Source organism: Cupressus sempervirens, chromosome 1, assembly GCF_028749045.1.
Source record: "Cupressus sempervirens isolate cs-2001-9-10 chromosome 1, ASM2874904v1, whole genome shotgun sequence".
NCBI classification, from domain to species: Eukaryota; Viridiplantae; Streptophyta; class Pinopsida; order Cupressales; family Cupressaceae; genus Cupressus; species Cupressus sempervirens.
In genome coordinates this window covers 811994976-812015888 of record NC_143118.1, presented here as the reverse complement: position 1 = coordinate 812015888, position 20913 = coordinate 811994976, and the positions used below count along the sequence as shown (strand labels likewise).

At 31.7% G+C, this 20913-nt stretch overlaps 1 pseudogene; it reads right to left on the bottom strand.

The window, feature by feature from the left end:
* Positions 1 to 20913, bottom strand: part of LOC149580351 (uncharacterized) — a 41218-nt pseudogene that overhangs the window by 1886 nt on the left and 18419 nt on the right.

Sequence of the window (20913 nt, the reverse complement as noted above, 5' to 3'; positions counted from 1 at the left end):
TTTTCAAAAATATACAAAATCTAAATTTTCAGAACTGAATTTTAACATGAGTTATAATTAAGTAATAGTAATGAAGTACAAGGATCAGTTAAGATAGTGATGACATGATGTATTTATAATCTACTTAAGGTTACAAAGGTTGTTTACACTTAGAAAGTATAGAAGAACAAGTTACACAAATTTTGTCTACCAAGCTTAATCGAGTGGATAGTAGGTGCCGAGCAAAGTCAGTGCAAGTCGAGCAAAAAATTAGTCGGAGCTGAGTAAAAGAAAAATTCTAGTGAATTCCACACAAGACTATTGATGCTGAGTAAAGATCAGTTGATGCCAAGCTTCAGTAAATTTTAGTTGATGTCGAGTGATTTTATAGAGGATGTTGAACAATGCAGTATGTGCCAAGCATCAGACAGTTGATAATATAGAGTTGCTACATTATTTTAAATATCAAAGATTTGTTGAATTTGAGCCAACAAGTTTATTTTCTTAAATTTTGTGAACTAGGTGGAAGATAAGGATGATGAGCTGGTGGCATAGAATTTGATGTAAACCATTTTTAAAAAAATTCAAATGGATTCTAGAAGATGTTTTTAGAAGAGATGTGAGATATGGGGTATATACATTATATCCTGCCTAATCCATTTGAACCCTAATTTGGATGATAGAAAATGTAATGCCCCGCTAAGGGATCCAAATAATTTTACTAAGTTTGCCAAACAATTTTTTTTTTTTAAAACATGAAAGATAAAACCATTCATAACATTTGCAGAAGCAATAACAACAATTCAAATGAAAATAAACATAACATATATACATAACAGGCTACATTTTTTAAAGATCCTTTAACGTTGCATCATATCTAAATTAACTAACATACATGAGTCCATCTAGTACAATGTCCACATGAAATAATAATGATAAGTCCAATGTTTAAATATTACATTTCAAATGCTCATTCATCCACTGTACATGTCACAGGGTATGAAGGCTTAAAAGAATATACATATGTGAAATAAGGTACATCATCCTATTCTAATCCATGATACACCAAAGACAATCACATGATACAAATGATACATCATCATAGAATACATATACATCCATCATAAATATCAAACATAATTAACTAAGTGCACGGTTCCTCCCAACCGTAAATAACATCGTTAGACCATCGTGGATCTTAGCCATCCCTTCGTGCATAACATTCCAAAGCACCGAAGAGATCATTGGTATTAACATAGTAGGAATGTCACTCCTAAAACATCCTACTAACATGCAAAGTAAAGTAAATCATCAATATAAGAAACATACCAGTAAATACATCCATCATAAGGTATATTATCTATCATAATACTCCAAGAACATAATGAAGAATAAATACCAACCAAGGATACTCCAGCCACGGTGTCTCGGACGGATTTCAAATGATAAGAGTGAAAATACACTACCACCTGACCGCGTGGAACCTAAGTGGTCCACTCCCACCATGCTGAAGAGATAATCTCAAGTCCCAAACAGGATATCAATACACATAGCATAAAAAGTTCAGGAATCCTAAAAGTATACTAACTCAAAGGTTCCAACACACACAAAATCGACATCTAATTCTCAAAGGCACACAATGACATGTAGGAAATCTACTCTGCAAGCAGAAAAGTGTCATCGCATTTATCATGTACAAGTTACCCTGATAGTTAGCTAAACTCCACGGGTCCATATTGATCTCATGCAGCCACTAGTATCCTCTCATACTGACGAGGCATACTACGGAATGCACGGTCGCAGCCATATGTTCTCACTACTCCCATCCTAGCCTGTACAAGCACTCAAGGCATGGGCGAGAACATCAACAATTATATTTTTAGGTTCATTTAATCTCCATTTAGTGTGTAAATGTTATCACTTATTAACCAAACTTACAATGAGTTACCCTGGCAGCCACTTAGGGCCCCGACTCCCATTGCAAGCCACTTCCCAACACTACAAGTAGATTACCTACCCTAAGCTCATGGAATCATAAATCTCAAAATCATAAAAGATAATCTATAATAAAATCATCAAATATGCATAAAAGCATTAAATATCCATAATAAAAATCATCAAATCTCCATGAGCATTTGAAAAAACATCCATAGAAAATCATGACTACAACAGTTCTCTATTGGCAACTGAAGGCATCACTGATAATCATAATAATTATTGGTTCTCAATAACCACAATATATCTCAAGATAAATCACAATATCCATTGGTTCTCAACAAGCAACCAAGAATATCTCAAAATCATACTAATTGAAGACTCCAAAATGGTTGAGTCAAACATGTCACAACATGACATCATCAAGAAATAAATCCACATTTCAGTCCCATCATGGCGACTAGAAAGTAATCCAAGGATAATTGATCGATGACTCAAAAATGATTAGCTCAAGCATCTTAGATATATATACATCTCAGCTTCACACATGAAGGCTAAAGAACAAATACAAATATTTCATAGAGCATACGATCACATAACCATGGTTGGGCTTATAAAGATCAAGACCAAATAAGATCAACATGCCATCACATCTCATAACCTCCGAGCCTCTGGTAACAACCTAGGACTGGTCAACATTATTCAACCCAAAACCCAAAATAAGAAGCATATAGAATACACGATGCAAACACATGTTTTGGTTTACTAAATTCACATAGTTGAATAATGTGTAGGGGTTTCCAGTTTTCTGTTTGCAAGTATACTTCAAGTATTTTAAGTTTTATCATTTGACCTACAAGTCAACCCAATTGTTCCCCGATAGCATTATCCTTCCATTATTAAGAATTACATTCTAAAAATAACTTAAGGATAAATATTTACTCATTAAATTGATCATCACTAACCTTTAATTAAATTGTCGTTTATATTTAACTATGATCCATATTCTAATTGATTAACCTTTCAACTTTTTTAAAGATCATTATTCGTTATATTATAAGAGGACCAATTATCATTCTTCGAATAAGAGATTATAACTTTATTAAAATGATCAATTACATCAATCAATTAACATAGGTCCATATTCTAATAGTCCTCAATTAAATATTACTAAGTCGTCACCATTAAATATCTAAGGTCATCATTCAAGTCATAAGAATAAGACCTATCAACTTGATATCAATATTTCTACAATCTTATTAAAAGAATTATATCAATTAAATCTTCATTACTTAACTTAATTGTTAATTAAATCTAATTAACTCTCATTGATTGATTTAATTAATAATTACATAATCATAGCAACGTTTCAATTAATATTAGTTGACTAATAACTAACTATAATTTTGTAAGTTAAAAGTTATCTATAATTTAGTACACAAATATTCATATTCATAGTTCAATAATAATAACTTGTTAATATTTAATAACAAGCTATATTAAAAATCTTATTAATAAATCTATAATGACCACATTCATCGTTCTTCCAAAGAATACCAATATTCCCTTAACAAATTCGTATTATCATTAATCTTTTCAAATAAGACTCTATCGCACAACTTAATTATTAATATCATAGTTATAATATCAACTTAATGAATATCAATTTATTAAAAATCAATTATAATCCAACTCCAAAAATTATTATCTTTTACCAAACTTCAATCAATAAATAATCTCCACTAGATTAACTCTAATCAAATTTGTTGATATCTATTTAAACCATTATTTATTAATAGTTTGCTAGTCCTTACAAACATTAATAAATAATAAACTCCTCAAACTATACATACTCGATCTATAGAATTCTTTCATAAACTCATTAGTTAATATTTGGCTAACTCTTAACTCCATTAAGATATTCAAATGTATTAACCAATAACATAATAATTCAGTCTTAATCTAATATCATTCAGAGTTTCTAAGTTTAAATCAACATAATATAAATTATCATCTTACAATTATTTAATCAATATTAAAATCAACCATTAGACTCCATTTTCTAATTGTTCTAATAATATTTTGTCTATATAAACGTTGTTTGAAAGAGATCCCTATCACAAACCAATAAGACTCATTGCAGATTTTAACATGAATAATCTTCAAATTTTTAACATTATCATCTTCATTAAACAACTCTAAAATTGTTTAATATATATTAAATAGTATCCAATATACATTATAAAAAGTCCACTATATAAACTATATTAAATTTTTTTTTAAATTTTTTTTCTCTCATTCAAAATCTATTTACTTAGATTGACTAATAATTAATTACACTTCTTCTACTATTAACTAATCTTAATTAAATTTGATTTAATTAGATTAGATAATAAATCATATAAAACTAATGCATATTAATAAGATTCTAATAAGGGAAAATTTCAATAATATCTTTAATTCATTCCATGCTTTGATATATTATTTTTGTGAAGTTTAAGCATAAAGAACTCTTGGTTATGGGAAATGGAGAAATATCTGTCTTTGAATAAAACAGTTTTAGTATGACGGTCATATCTCCCTAATGAACCATTGGATCGGGCTGAAATTTAAATATGTTGGAGAGGGCCAAGTTGTGCCACTTCTGACTAGAGCGATCGAATAAATTCGATCTCGATAAAAAAGTTATGAATAACTGAGTCTGGGTCTATCCAAGGGGCAGTGACAGGACAATTAAAAATTTCTTCTTAAAAAGGTAATTGTTCTCTAAATTTATCCAATAATTTCACTAATGGATTTGGTCATAAATCTTGAAACTATTTTCAAATCTATTTCAATTTGATTCTAATTTGAACCCAAACCCGATTAAGATTTAATTATTTCTCCTTAATTGGTTCTAAGATTTTTTTATTATTTTCTTCTCATCCAAATAAAATATCTAGATTCCAATTTCAAATACAGATAGTATTCAAACACATAAAACAGATATGATGAAAACAGGAAGAGAAAGAGTGCAAAGGGAATATGAGAATATCACGAGTGTACTTGGACACTGATGCTATTTTGCCATGCCTCAGAAGTTCATAAAAAATCCCTTCTTTTTCCATCATTCAAAATTCTTCCAAGAATCCAAGCCGATCGAATCTTCCAAGTGATTAGAAGAGCTAGAAGGAGCATAGAAGCAAATAGAAAATATATGAACATATGAATCTTCTCCCATGCATGTAAGCTTTGAAGTTTTTATTTATTTTTAGCTTGTAGCTCGAGGCTTTCATTAAGCTTGTAGCTTCCATTAAGCTTCTATGAATGTCTGAATATCAAGAGCTCTCAAGAAACTTTTGGAATGCTTCTTGAAACCACTGAAAGGTGTCACCAACTAAGCATGGGTCTTTTCCAATTCTTTTTTGATGAGTCATAGAATTGTAGACACCTTGTGCTTAATTGATGCACTAACCCCCGTGTTGTTGACACATGTTAATTCTCATGCAAGCTTATAACTCCAATTTACTTTTTAAATAATCTCTATTTAAATTTTATAACTTTCATTTTAATTTTTATAACTTTTATTATTATTATTTTATTTATTACTTTATAATTATTTTATAATTATTATTAATTTTAATTTTTAGTTTTCTTTTATTTAATTCCTTTTCCTCAATAATTCACATTTAATTAATTACAATCAAAATATCAAAGATCATGATATTTTATTAATTTTTTCAAATAAATATTTTATTAATTAAATCTATTTATTAAGACTTAATTAATGGAAAATTCACCATAGACCTTCAAAATAAAATATGAAAACTCATCATAAAACAAATCATATAAAATAAATCTAAAGGGTTAAAAATCACGACATATGTCATCTGACACATTCGGTGGGTATCCAACTCAGATACTTGTCCTAATTTTCCAATTAGGAAAAATGACTTAAAGGGTTGAGATTTGGATTTGAGAATTTATCTCCCCTCTCTTATCATTGAGATAATGTGATAGGATACGCTCATCCTGACAATTCAAGGAAGTCGATACCCGGTACCTGCAACCTGTATAAAAACTATGCATGTACAAACACAATATATACTAAACTAAATAGATAATGGTAGGAAGTGGTGCATCATGTAGATCCTGACTAGCAGGTGACTATGACTCCCTTCCTTAACCACATCAGACACGCCATACAAAAGCAAATACGCAAGACAAACACGCACACCATACACATGCAAGTATGGGGTAAGTATCCATAAGAAAGCACATATGATAATAAATCATCTTACTAATCATCATTAATAATTGAAAGCAATGTAATAATCATCATCAATAATTGTGAACGCTAAAAATAATCATTATACATACATAAAATGTAGAGTCTAAGTAATCTCATCACATAATAAATTGAATCCATAGCACAATATCTAATAATCTCAAAAGAATGATGCTAACCAACAACATAAAACTAGTTCTAAAAGAGTTCAACAACGATAACAAAATGTGAACCAGGGGCAGGCACTACATCCACCCCCCTTAGGATTAGGCTTACTCCTGGAAGCCTACATGAATGAAAAACTAAGATACTCACTATGTGGGTCCCATTGAACCTTTTCCCTCTGTAGGAAAACATATTTTTATTGAGGATATTACAACACCCTCAGAGCAATATGAGTCTGGTTTAATGGTAAACCAAAAACTACATTGATCCAACATTCATTCCTTTAACAACTACTAAAATAGATTCCTTAATTCATTCTAAATAAGAGCAACTTAATGATTGCAAAGATAAACAGAGGTTTACTACCTTACAACATAGATAAAAGATACATGTTTTGTAGCTAGAATGAGTTTCAATTTTTAGTTTTACCTTCGTTTAGATTTTCAGTAAAATTTTTAGTTTTAAAAGCTAAGTGTTGAAATATAAAAAAAATGCAAGTAACAGTTTTAAATTCTATTTCAATTCACTTAGTTTCAAGTTTTCAGTTTGAAAAAGATACACATGATAGTTTTAAGTTTTTGTTTTATTCAACTAGTTAATAACTAGTAGCATTCCAATATACCCAGAGCTCTCAATGTTGAAACTCGGGCTGATACCAAATGTAATGCCCTGCCAAGGGATCCAAATTTTTTACAAAGTTTGCCAAACAATTTTTTTTTTAAAACATGAAAGATAAAATTATTCATAACATTTGCAGAAGCAATAGCAACAATTCAAATGAAAATAAACATAACATATATACATAATAGGCTACTTTCTTTAAAGATCTCTTAATGTTGTATTACATCTAAATTAACTAACATACATGAGTCCATCTAGTACAACATCCACATGAAATAATAATGATAAGTCCAATGTTTAAATATTACATTTCAAATGCTCATTCATCCACTATACATGTCACATGGTATGAAATTTTAAAAGAATATACATATGTGAAATAAGGTACGTCATCCTATTCTAATCCATGATACATCAAAGACAATCACATGATACACATGATACATCATCATAGAATACATATACATCCATCATAAAGATCAAACATAATTAACTAAGTGTACAGATCCTCCCAACCATAAATAACATCATTAGACCATCGTGGATCTTAGCCATCCCTCCGTGCATAATATTTCAAAGCATCGAAGAGATCATCAGTATTAACATAGTAAGAATGTCACTCCTAAAACATCCTACTAACATGCAAAGTAAAGCATAATAAATCATCAACTAACATATGCAAAGTAAAGAAAATCATCAATATAAGAAACATACTAGTAAATACATTCATCATAAGGTATATTATTTATCATAATGCTCCAAAAAAATAATGAAGAATAAATACCAACCAAGGATACTCCAGCCACGGTGTCTCAGACGGATCTCAAATGATAAAAGTGAAAATACACTACCACCTGACCGCATGGAACCTAAGTGGTCCACTCCCACCGTGCTGATGAGATAATCTCAAGTTCCAAATAGTATATCAATACACATAGCATAAAAAGTTCAGGAATCCTAAAAGTATACTAACTCAAAGGTTCCAACACACACAAAGTTGACATCTAATTCTTAGAGGCACACAATGACATGTAGGAAACCTACTCTGCAAGCGAAAAAGTGTCATCGCATTTATCACGTACAAGTTACCCTGGTAGTTAGTTAAACTCCATGGGTCTATACTGATCTCATGCGGCCACTAGTATCCTCTCGTACTGATGAGGCATACTACGGAATGCATGGTCGCAACCATGCGTTCTCACTACTCCCATCCTAACCTGTACAAGCACTCAAGGCATGGGCGAGAACATCAACAATTATCTTTTCAAGTTCATTTAATCTCCATTTAGTGTGTAAATGTTATCACTTATTAACAAAACTTACAATGAGTTACCCTGGCAGCCACTTAAGGCCCCGGCCCCCATTGCAAGCCACTTCCCGACACTACAAGTAGATTACCTACCTTAAGCTCATAGAATCATAAATCTCAAAATCATAAAAGATAATCTATAATAAAATCATCAAATATGCATAAAAGAATCAAATATCCATAATAAAAATCATCAAATCTTCAAGATAAGAATCATCAAATCTCCATGAGCATCTGAAAAAACATCAATAAAAAATCATGACCACAACAGTTCTCTATTGGCAACTGAAGGCATCATTGATAATCATAATAATCATTGGTTCTCAATAACCACAATATATCTCAAGATAAATCACAATATCCATTGGTTCTCAACAAGCAACCAAGAATATCTCAAAATCATACTAATCGAAGACTCCAAAATGGTTGAGTCAAACATGTCACAACATGACATCATCAAGAAATAAATTCACATTTCAGTCCCATCATGACGACTAAAAAGTAATCCAAGGATAACTGATCGATGACTCAAAAATGATTAGCTCAAGTATCTCAGATATATATACATCTCAGCTTCACACATGAAGGCTGAAGAACAAATACAAACATTTCATAGAGCATACGATCACATAACCATGGTTGAGCTTATAAAGATCAAGACCAAATAAGATCAACATGCCATCACATCTCATAACCCCTGAGCCTCTGGTAACAACCTAGGACTGGTCAACACTAGTCAACCCAAAATCCAAAACAAGAAGCATATAGAATACACGATGCAAACACATATTTTGGTTTACTAAATTCATATAGTTGAATAATGTGTAGGGGTTTTCAATTTTCTGTTTACAAGTATACTTTAAGTGTTTTAAGTTTTATCATTTGACCTACAAGTCAACCCAATTGTTCTCCGATAGCATTACCCTTCCATTATTAAGAATTACATTCTAAGAATAACTTAAGGATAAATATTTACTCATTAAAATGATCATCACTGACCTTTAATTAAATTGTCATTTATATTTAACCATGATCCATATTCTAATTGATTAACCTTTCAACTTTTTTTAGGATCATTATTCGTTATATTATAAGAGGACCAATTATCATTATTCGAATAAGAGATTATAACTTTATTAAAATGATCAATTACATAAATCAATTAACATAGGTCTATATTCTAATAGTCCTCAATTAAATATTACTAAGTCTTCAGCATTAAATATCTAAGGTCATCATTCAAGTCATAAGAATAAGACCTATCAACTTGATATCAATATTTCTACAATCTTATTAAAAGAATTATATCAATTAAATTTTTATTACTTAACTTAATTGTTAATTAAATCTAATTAACTCTCATTGATTGATTTAATTAATAATTACATAATCATAGCAACGTTCCAATTAATATCAGTTGATTAATAACTAACTATAATTTTGTAAGTTAAAAGTAATCTATAATTTAGTTCACAAATATTCATATTTATAGTTCAATAATAATAACTTGTTAATATTTAATAACAAGCTATATTGAAAATCTTATTAATAAATCTATAGTGACCACATTCGTCATTCTTTCAAAGAATACCAATATTCCCTTAACAAATTCGTATTATCATTAATCTTTTCAAATAAGACTCTATCACACAATTTAATTATTAATATCATAGTTATAATATCAACTCAATGAATATCAATTGATTAAAAATCAATTATAATCCAACTCCAAACATTATTATCTTTTACCAAACTTCAATCAATAAATAATCTCCACTAAACTAACTCTAATCAAATTTGTTGATATCTATTTAAACCAATATTTATTAATAGTTTGCTAGTCCTTACAAACATTAATAAATAATAAACTCCTTAAACTATACATACTCGATCTATAGAATTCTTCCATAAACTCATTAGTTAATATTTGGCTAACTCTTAACTCCATTAAGGTATTCAAACGTATTAACCAATAACATAATAATTCAGTCTTAATCCAATATCATTCAAAGTTTCTAAATTTAAATCAACATAATATAAATTATCATCTTACAATTATTTAATCAATGTTAAAATCAACCATTAGACTTCATTTTCTAATTATTCTAATAATATTTTGTCTATATAAATGTTGTTTGAAAGAGATCCCTATCACAAACCAATAAGACTCATTGTAAATTTTAACATGAATAATCTCCAAATTCTTAACATTATCATCTTCATTAAACAACTCTAAAATTGTTTAATATATATTAAATAGTATCCAATATACATTATAAAAAGTCCACTATATAAACTATATTAAATTTTTTTTTAAATTTTTTTTCTCTCATTTAAAAAATCTATTTACTTAGATTGACTAATAATTAATTACACTTCTTCTACTATTAACTAATCTTAATTAAATTTGATTTAATTAGATTAGATAATAAATCATATAAAACTAATGCATATTAATAAAATTCTAATAAGGGAAGATTTCAATAATATCTTTAATTCATTCCATGCTTTGATATATTATTTTTGTGAAGTTTAAGCATAAAAAACTCTTGGTTATGGGAAATAGAGAAATATCTGTCCTTGAATAAAACAGTTCCAGTACGACGGCCATATCTCTCTAATGAACCGTTGGATCGGGCTGAAATTTAAATATGTTGGAGAGGGCCAAGTTGCACCACTTCTAACTGGAGCGATCGAATAAATTCAATCTCGATAAAAAATTATGAATAACTAAGTTCGGGTCTATCCAAGGGGCAGCGATAGGACAAATAAAATTTTTTTCTTAAAAAGGTAATTGTTCTTTAAATTTATACAATAATTTCACTAATAGATTTGGCCATAAATCTTGAAACTATTTTCAAATCTATTTCAATTTGATTCTAATTCGAACCCAAACCTGATTAAGATCTAATTATTTCTCCTTAATTGGATCTAAGTTTTTTTTATCGTTTTCTTCTCATCCAAATAAAATATCTAGATTCCAATTTCAAATACAAAGAGTATTCAGACACATAAAACAGATATGATGAAGACAGGAAGAGAAAGAGTGCAAAGGGAATATGAGAATATCACGAGTGCACCTGGACACTGATGCTATTTTGCCATGCCTCATAAGTCTATAGAAAATACCTTCCTTCTCCATCATTCACAATTCTTCCAAGAATTCAAGCCGATCGAATCCTCCAAGCGATTAGAAGAGCTAGAAGGAGCATAGAAGCAAGTAGAAAATATATGAGCATATGAATCTTCTCCCATGCATGTAAGCTTTGAAGTTTCTATTTTTTTTTAGCTTGTAGCTCGAGGCTTCCATTAAGCTTGTAGCTTTCATTAAGCTTTTCATTTAAGCTTCTATGAATGCCTGAATATCAAGATCTCTCAAGAAACTTTTGGAATGCTTCTTGAAACTGTTGAAAAGTGTCACCAACTAAATGTGGGTCTTTTCCAATTCTTTTTTGATGAGTCATAGAATTGTAGACACCTTGTGCTTAATTGATGCACTAACCCCCGTGTTGTTGACACATGTTAATTCCCATGTAAGCTTATAACTCTAATTTAATTTTTAAATAATCTCTATTTAAATTTTATAACTTTCATTTTAATTTTTATAACTTTTATTATTATTATTTTATTTATTACTTTATAATTATTTTATAATTATTATTAATTTTAATTTCTAATTTTTTTTTATTTAATTCCTTTTTCCCAATAATTCACATTTAATTAATTACAATCAAAATATCAAAGATCATGATATTTTATTAATTTTCTCAAATAAATAATTTATTAATTAGATCTATTTATTAAGACTTAATTAATGAAAAATTCATCATAGACCTCCAAGATAAAATATGAAAATCCATCATAGAACAAATCATACAAAATAAATCTAAAGGGTTAAAAATCACGAAATATGTCATTCGACACATTCGATGGGTATCCAACTCAGATACTTGTCCTAATTTTTCAATTAGGACAAATGGCTCAAAGAGTTGATATTTGGACTTGAGAATTTATCTCCCCTCTCTTATCATTGAGATAATGTGATAGAGTATGCTCATCTTGGCAATTTAGGAAAGTCGATACCCGGTACCTGCAACCTGCATAAAAACTATGCATGTACAAACATAATATATACTAAACTAAACAGACAATGGTAAGAATTGGTGCATCGTGTAGATCCCGACTAGCAGGTGACTACAACTCCCTTCCTTAACCACATCAGACACGCTATACAAAAGCAAACACGCAAGAAAAATACGCACATCATACACATGCAAGTATGGGGTAAGTATCTATAAAAAAAACACATATGGTAATAAATCATCTTACTAATCATCATTAATAATTGAAAGCAATGTAATAATCACCATCAATAATTGTGAACACTAAAAATAATCATCATACATACATGAAATGTAGAGTCTAAGTAATCTCATCACATAATAAACTGAATCCATAGCACAATATCTGATAATCTCAAAAGAATGCTGCTAACCAACAACATAAAACTAGTTCTAAAAGGGTTCAACAACGATAACAAAATGTGAACTAGGGGCAGGCACTACAGAAAATGAGCCGAAAAATATCCTAATTTCCTATTTATAGGAATGTCTAGTCATGAAGCAAAGTTGTCATGTGTGAAAACCTAAGGAGGAGAAGGAGTTAAGGGTTTTGCTTCATCAAGTGACCTAAGAGAAGAGTCTACAATGTCATGTTAAGCAAGAAGGCTTAAGGAGATTAATGCTTGAAGGGTGAACAAACTATCAGAGCTGCAAAGTATGAAGGCCAAGTAGAATTGATGATTGAATAGAGATATGTAATCTGTAAGAGAAGTTGTAAGTTGTATTAGATCAAACTTTTATTGTTACTCTCTAACAATTGTTTCAGTTAAAGGTAAATTCTTTAGATTAAGGTTGACCTAATAGTCATTTGTAAATCCTTTAACTAGGTGACTTTCCAAGTGAATGACCTAAAGTCCTACAACAAGACTCACTTGTAATAAGGTGATCGAAATCCCTTATCCGAGTCACATTTAACATTGTGTAATGTAACCTTTATTAGGGTTGGCCTTTCATAGGGAATCACTTCAAAAGAGTGAAAAGGAGTAGCATGTTATTGAGGTTTTTTTCCAAATTGGGTTTCCATGTAAATCATCGTGTCAAGTGTGTTGATGAATCTATTATGTTTCATGCTTTACATTTCTACAAGTTGATTTAACAGTAACCTACAAGTTTTAGTGGTTGCATAATCTAGTGGTTGTATGCATGGATATGAATGTTGTATGGGTTCACTAAGTTGTGAAAAGTTTTATTTATACATCTGGACCTTGAATAACTGATTCACCCCCCTTTGTTTCCCCCCTCTCAATTTTTTTAAATTATTCCTACTGCAACTAAACTTGTGTCTTGTGTGAATAAGAATGACAGATGGATCATTGATAGTGGGTGTTCACATCACATGACTGGAGATAAAAGTAAGTTAATTACCTTGAATTGTTATGATAGAAATAGTGTAAGATTTGGCAATCATGCACCATGTTTGATAAAAGGAAAAGGTTTTATCAAACTCACAGAATAGATTTTATGTGACAATGTATACTATGTTGAAGGGCTTAACTATAATCTATTGAGTGTGTCACAAATGAATTATTCAGGATGTAAGGTTGAGTTTGAAAACAAGATTGCTAAGATATATGATACTGATGGAAAATTGATTGGAAATGGTGATCAAACTAGGAGTAATCTATTCTAGCTTGATATAGAGGATGTTACTGTAGACACCTAAAAACCTTTAGAAAATAAAGTATTTTTATTTTCTGAAAAAGTCCTGATGACATCATCATTAATTAATTAATTAATTATTTAATTAATTAATTAATTTTTATGCCATTAAATCCCTTTATCTTAATTAAAAATATTTAATTAAGGAATCCCTCCCAAAAATGTTTAAATCTTATTTAAACATTATTTTCTTATTTATTAATTATTTAATTAATAAATTGACCAAAAATCTTAAAATAAATAAAAAATTTATTTTTTGCCCAAAACTTGGCCAATTTCTTTATGACCAATAACCTCTTCCAAAATCTTCTAATCCTTCTTTAATTTCGATTAAAGGCTAATCTCATCATTTCCTACCCCTAACCCCAACTCAAAATATTTAATTAAAATTAAATATTAATCCTCATGTTTATTAAAAAAGTTTTAATAAATATCTCCTCAACCCAAACCCTTGAAATAAATAAAACTTTATTTATTTCCTAAAAATCTAATTTATCCTCACCCTAAGAAGTTCTAGACTCTTCTAAAAAGTCTTCATCCTCATCCTAGGAAATTCTAGAGAGAAAGTCTTTATCCTCATCCAAAATCTAGACTCTTCTAGAAGATGTCTTTAAACCTAATCTTAATCCCCTCCTAACCTTTTCACATTCCCTAAACATGGGTTAAGACTTACTAACCCAAGCCAAAGTTAACAAATATCTCCTCCTTTACCCACCTTCATTAAATGCCATCCACTTGCCTATCCCTAAGCTAATCCTAAACCATCCTAATCCATCCTCTAATCATTTTCACAAGCTTAAGCAAGCTTAGAACCTTCCTAATCAAGCCCAAGTCAAAATTGCTCTCATCACCCTCAAAATATCTCAACCATAAAACTTTATGAAGTCCACTAGGTCATAAATGACTCTTACAAGTCCTTTTATTGCTCTTACAAGTCATTATGAGGGTCTTTATGAAGATTTTATCCCTTGAGCCTCCTTTGTTGACTCATCCTTCCCCTTTCCTCCATCCTCTCACCATGTGACATGTGTCACTCCTTGATTGGCTATAAGGAAGCACAATCCATGTGCTCTCCTCTCATGCAATCTGAGCCCTCCATAAGCTTTTTCCCATCCTTGCATCTTAGCCCTCAAACCCTCAAGCCTCTTGCCTATAAATTGGATCCTTCCCCTTTGCAAAATAACACAATCCATGAAGTAAAGTTATAATGCTATTTTGAGAGCCAAATCCATACTAAAGCCATCTATCCACACCAAAAATCCACAATCATCCATTTGAAGCCCTTTTTGAAGCATAAGTTTGAGCATACATCCTATCCATTTAGATAAAGCTACTCAACAAGAGAGCTTCTTATTGAGAGAGTCCATTAATGGCTCATATTCTCAATTGAGAGCTCATCTTAGTCTATCTTGAAGTTTATGAATTTTGTTTAGTTTGTAGAAGCTTTATTTAAATTTGGTTTCTATTAGCATACTAACATTGCTCATATACAGTTACTTGTCTAATTATAAAATTTGATGATGTGTGCCTATGGCAGAAGAGGTTATTTTATGTTAATTTTGATAAGTTGGTTAGTATTAGTAACATGATAAAAGCTAGAGTTTTGCCTAAGTTGAAGAAGCCTTATAATATAATGTGCAAACAATGTCAGTTAGGCAAAATGACAAAGTCAAGTTTTAAGAGTAAGACTCATGCCTCTAAAGGAAAACTAGAGATTTTTCATGCTGATTTGTGTGGACCAATTGAAGTGCAAGGCTACAAAGGAGATAAGTACATTATGCTACTTGTTGATGATTATTCTAGAATGATGATAGTTATGTTTATAAATAGAAATTTGATGCTTTCCAAATGTTTAAGTGGCACTTAACAAGAGTTGAGAAGGAAATAGGTAAAAGTTTGAAATGTTTGAGATCTGATAGAGGAGGCAAATTTATATCAAATGAGTTTGAGACATTTTGTAATGACAAAGGAATCAAAAGAAAAACATCTGCTCTTAGAACCCCTCCACAAAATGGAATTACTGAAAGGAGGAATAGGTATGTAATGGGTTGTGCTAGGACACTCATGATAGAGAAAAATGTTTCTTTGAAATACTAGAGAGAAGTTGTAAGTACAGTTGTCTATACCCTAAACCATGTACAAGTCAAGAAAGGTACTTATTCAACACCTTTTGAACTATGGTATGGATACTCATCCAATGTAAAATATTTTAAGGTATTTGGAAGCAAATTTTTTATTCTCAAATATTTTAGGAATGGTAAAATAGATGCAAAAAGTGAAGAAGGTATATTCTTAAGCTATTCTACAAGAATTAAAGCCTATAAGTGTTTAAATACTAACACTAACAAAGTTGTGGAAAGTGTAAATGTGAAAATTGATAAATATATAGAAGTATATGAGGCTGAACCTATGAAGGAATCAAAAGAATACAAATCATTTGTATATTTTATGAGGGTATGCTTTCTGAAGAAGATGTTGCAAATTAAACTACAAATCAACACTAAGTTTCACTGACTGCCGAGTCACATACTACGAATGTTGAGTTGTATTTAGGAACCAAGCTACATTCAAATGTTGAGTTATAGAATGAAGTTGAGGCACATTCTGATTTTGAGATTAGTGTATATGAGAGAGATGTTGAACTACCTAACAGAGATGTGATTAATGACTTTGAAGTAGATGGACCAAATGAAGATACTAGAGCTGAACTAAGATTTTCCAAATATGTCAAGAGACATCATCCTACTACACAAATAATTGGAGATAAAAATGGTAGACCAATGACAAGGAACAAATTGAGAAATGATACATGTTTGCTAAGCATGAAAGAACCCAAAATAGTAAAAGATGCCTTCAACAATGTGGACTAGAGTAAAGCCATGGAAGAAGAGATTGAACAAATTAAGAAAAACAAGACATGGACTCTAGTTCATAACTAGAAGACAAAAATGTGATTGGCACCAAGTGGGTATACATATATAAGCTAGATGAAAATGGTGAAGTCACAAGGAACATGACAAGATTAGTCTACAAAGGATATGCACAAGAAGAAGTAATTGACTATGGAGAAATATTTGCTCATGTTGTTAGAATGGAAGGAATAAAAACTTTGCTTACTTATTCTGCATACAAAGGTTTCAAAGTTTATCAAATGGGTGTTAAATTTTCATTTCTAAATGACATATTAGAGGAAGAAGTTTACTATTGTGGTTTCACAATGCATGCCTCATTTCCTAATGGAAATGGGGATCCCCTACATTGAATTTTGACTTTTTGGACTCCTAGTCCGAGGTATGATGCATTTCAAGGTCTCCCCTAGTCCTTGAGGTCATGCCCAGGCCCATCAGAAAAACCTAAAGGTCAAAAATTCAAAAGATTCAAAGAACAAGCTAGTATTAAATAATGTTTGGTGTACTACGCACACTTGTTAAGGTGTGCTATTGTGCCCAAGGTTAGAGGAAAAGGTTTTTATGCATTATGTAAGCATAGGTGTGTAGTTGCATAGCTGCGTTGAGCTTTTCCAAAATCTATTTAAAGGAGGGGGAGACCCCCTCCTCACCTTGTCTTTTGTTTTCTTCTTTGCATATTTGGGCCTTCATTTTCTCCACTACATCTTTGGGTCTTCCTTCACACCTGCACACATAGTTAGGTATGCCTTCCAAACTCATTTCTGCTCCTCGCTCCATTCCTTAAACAAACATGAACCCTTGAACCATTCCACAAATAGAGAATGCAATTAGTTGCACATTAGTGCACCTATCTAGGCATGTTAATGTACACCTAATTCTTAAAGGGAAAAAGTAAAAAAAATGTTGTTGAGAAACTAACGAACATTTTAAAACATTTAACCCAAATCGGGTGTGCATCAATGCACCTATTTGGGTGTGTTGATGTGCACTTGATTCAAGCTCAAAAGGACTTAAAATTAAAAACTTGCCCACAATTTGAGTGGGCATTAACACACCTATCTGGGTGTGTTGGTGCACACCCGAATTGCTTTTAAGAAGTTTTTTTAAACCTAATTAATGTGCACTTTTTTTTTTTTCAAAACTTAAGTACAAAGAATTTTGCTAATAAAATTAGCACACCTAACATACCCTCTAGGTGTGCCAGGTGCATTATAATCATGTATTTTAGGTTTGAGACTAGGTTCTTTAATGTTTTTTGACAATTAGGTTTTTTAAAATCTTGTTCATATCAACACTAGGGTTTGAATTTGCCATATTCTTTTCAATATTAGACTAATGGGCATCCTCTTGTATAGATACAATGGCATCCTCTTCAGCTTCCTTGGTCAAGAAAATGGCATTGAAACCCATAGTCTTCAAGTTCCAAGGCATTCTGGCAAAATTGAGGTTCCAAGATGACTACTTGGAGATTAAAGATATAGAATTGGGGCATGCTGATTTGGGGGAATTCTTGAAGATTTGCAACAAACCTAATGAGAGGTCACAAATGATCTTAGCACTCATCCGATTGGGACTTGTCAATGCAACTTCCCACCCAATGTCAGTACAATCTTTAAAATTGGTCATGACACTTGTAGAACACTTGGTCCTCGAGGAGAGGGCAGTGAAGAGTGTAACAGGATAAATTGTCCTTGATCAGTGCCCAAAGAATATTGATAAAGTATTTCATCCCTTAAGGGTAGATTAGTTCATCATGCTTTCCTATGAACAAGCAGAAAGGTGGTATCGATAACACATTGAGGAAGCCTCTAAGATCATTTAGTCTACATACCTCATAGAAAAAGTTCCCTTGGGGAAGAAGACTAGTAAAGTAGACATGACTAGGGGATATATGATTGAAGACATTGGATACTCTATTAGAGCAGAGTTATGGGTCTACCAGTAGCTGAACATCTGAATATTTTCATGGTACATTTCATTGAAACAATAAGGAAAGAAAAAATGCCACTAGATTGGGCTTCTACTCTAAGTGATAACTTATGTGAGTAGTTGGTTGTGGCTAAGAACAAAAGGAAATTCTATATGACCTCATATTTGGTATACTTGTTAGCCACAAGGGCAATAGATTATCTAGGGTTGTACAAAAGAGGTAGCATGCAAGATCCTAAGGCATGGCCATACATTGTGTACCTTTAGCTGGTGAAGAAGAAGCTCTCAAAGCAAAGCAAAGAGTACAAAATTGTGAATGATGCATTTATATTTGCTATAATTAGATTTATAGAAGGGGATTATGTAAAGAGGTTATTAGATGATGCAATGGTATAGATAATAGTACTTGGAGCATACTACATCCAATTCATAACATTTACATATCTGAGGGTAGAAATTACAACAGTGAACCCCATGAAGCTCCCGAGGGATCCTTGTGATAGACTTGTTCTCTTGGAGATCTCTTGACAAATTTTGTCTGCTTATGACAAAGTAAGGAAAAAACATAAAAAATTCATTGGTTATAGGACCTTTTCGGGTAGATCAGAGGCAAGGTATCTCCTCTTTTGAGTGTGAATGAGATCAGTATCCCTTGGAAGAGTACAATTCTCCATGGCCATGTTTTGATAATATAGGGAGAGTACAATATTTGGCGGGGAAGACATTTCAGCATGAAGAAGCCATCAAGGATCATTGGATGAATGCTACAAATGACTATGATTTTTGAATAAGGGATTATTGTAGGATGGAGTTTTACTTGGTAGAGATGGCCTTAAAGATAAAAATTCCCTTGAAGATATTGCAACAAGGTTCTAAGAAGTTGTTGGATCCTCTATTTAACATAGATAAGATAGGTGATAGGCCTGTTATGAATGCTAAGGTTGATAGGGAGGAAAATTCAGATGTCTACCATAGGGTGAGCTGCATCATTAAAATGACACAGGATTAGATCAAGAAACCATTTGAGCTTGATCCAATACCTAAAATAGTGATCTTCCACACACAAGCCCACCCAACCAAAGGTAGAGGGAAGAAAGTCACTATCCCTACCTTTGTAGCTCAATCACCAGTGAGGCCAAAAATAGTACACCAACTTGATAGCCCAATGGGTTATTATCGAGCTTAGAAAGGTGGAGGTTGAGGTAAGAGAAAAAGAAGTTCTTCCCAGAGAGTTGAGTTAGAAGAGGGTGAGATCTTAGCACCTCTACTATAAGGAGAAGAAAATGTACAAGGGCTAAAAGATACTGGAGCTTCACAAGTCCAGGTAGACCCTCAAGTACCACTAGTTGCACCTAGACAAATGGAGATAGAGGTTGACATTTAGGATGTTTCCCCTCCTCGGTAAATAGAACAAGCATCCCCTTTTGTACCTAAAAAGGGAGGAAAAATCAAGACTCCTATGAAAAAGAGGCAAAGGGTGATAAGGAAAGTAGTCCCTATCCCATCAATCTTGGAACCTATTCTTGAGGAAGATGAAGAAGAGGATGATGTACCTTTGAGTAGGAGGACCTTGCTAGCAAGAGCCACATAATAGGAGAGAAGGAGAAGTTCTATTGCTACACCATCACCAATCCTAGAAGAACCTCTGCAAACAATCACATCAGAGGATGAAATGCAACAATGGATTGATGAGCAGGATGTAGAGGGCACTAATATATTTAAGATGTCAAATTTTGATTTCATGCATGTAGGAATTGAACTAATTGGGGATAAGATCAGGGATACACCAACCAATGAGCCCCTACAAGAAAATTGGACTCAGATGCCCCTAGAGTCACAAGGTCCTGAGATTACTCCTTAATCCCCATTACAAGTCATGGTTGTTGTAGATAAAAGCTTTGCTACTCCTTTGCCGCCAAGTATGGAAGAAGAACAAGTTCAAAAGGAGTAGGAGGAAGAGCCACACCAAGTATTAATTAATGAAGTGTATAGAGAAGGAAAAATGGTTAAATATCCTCA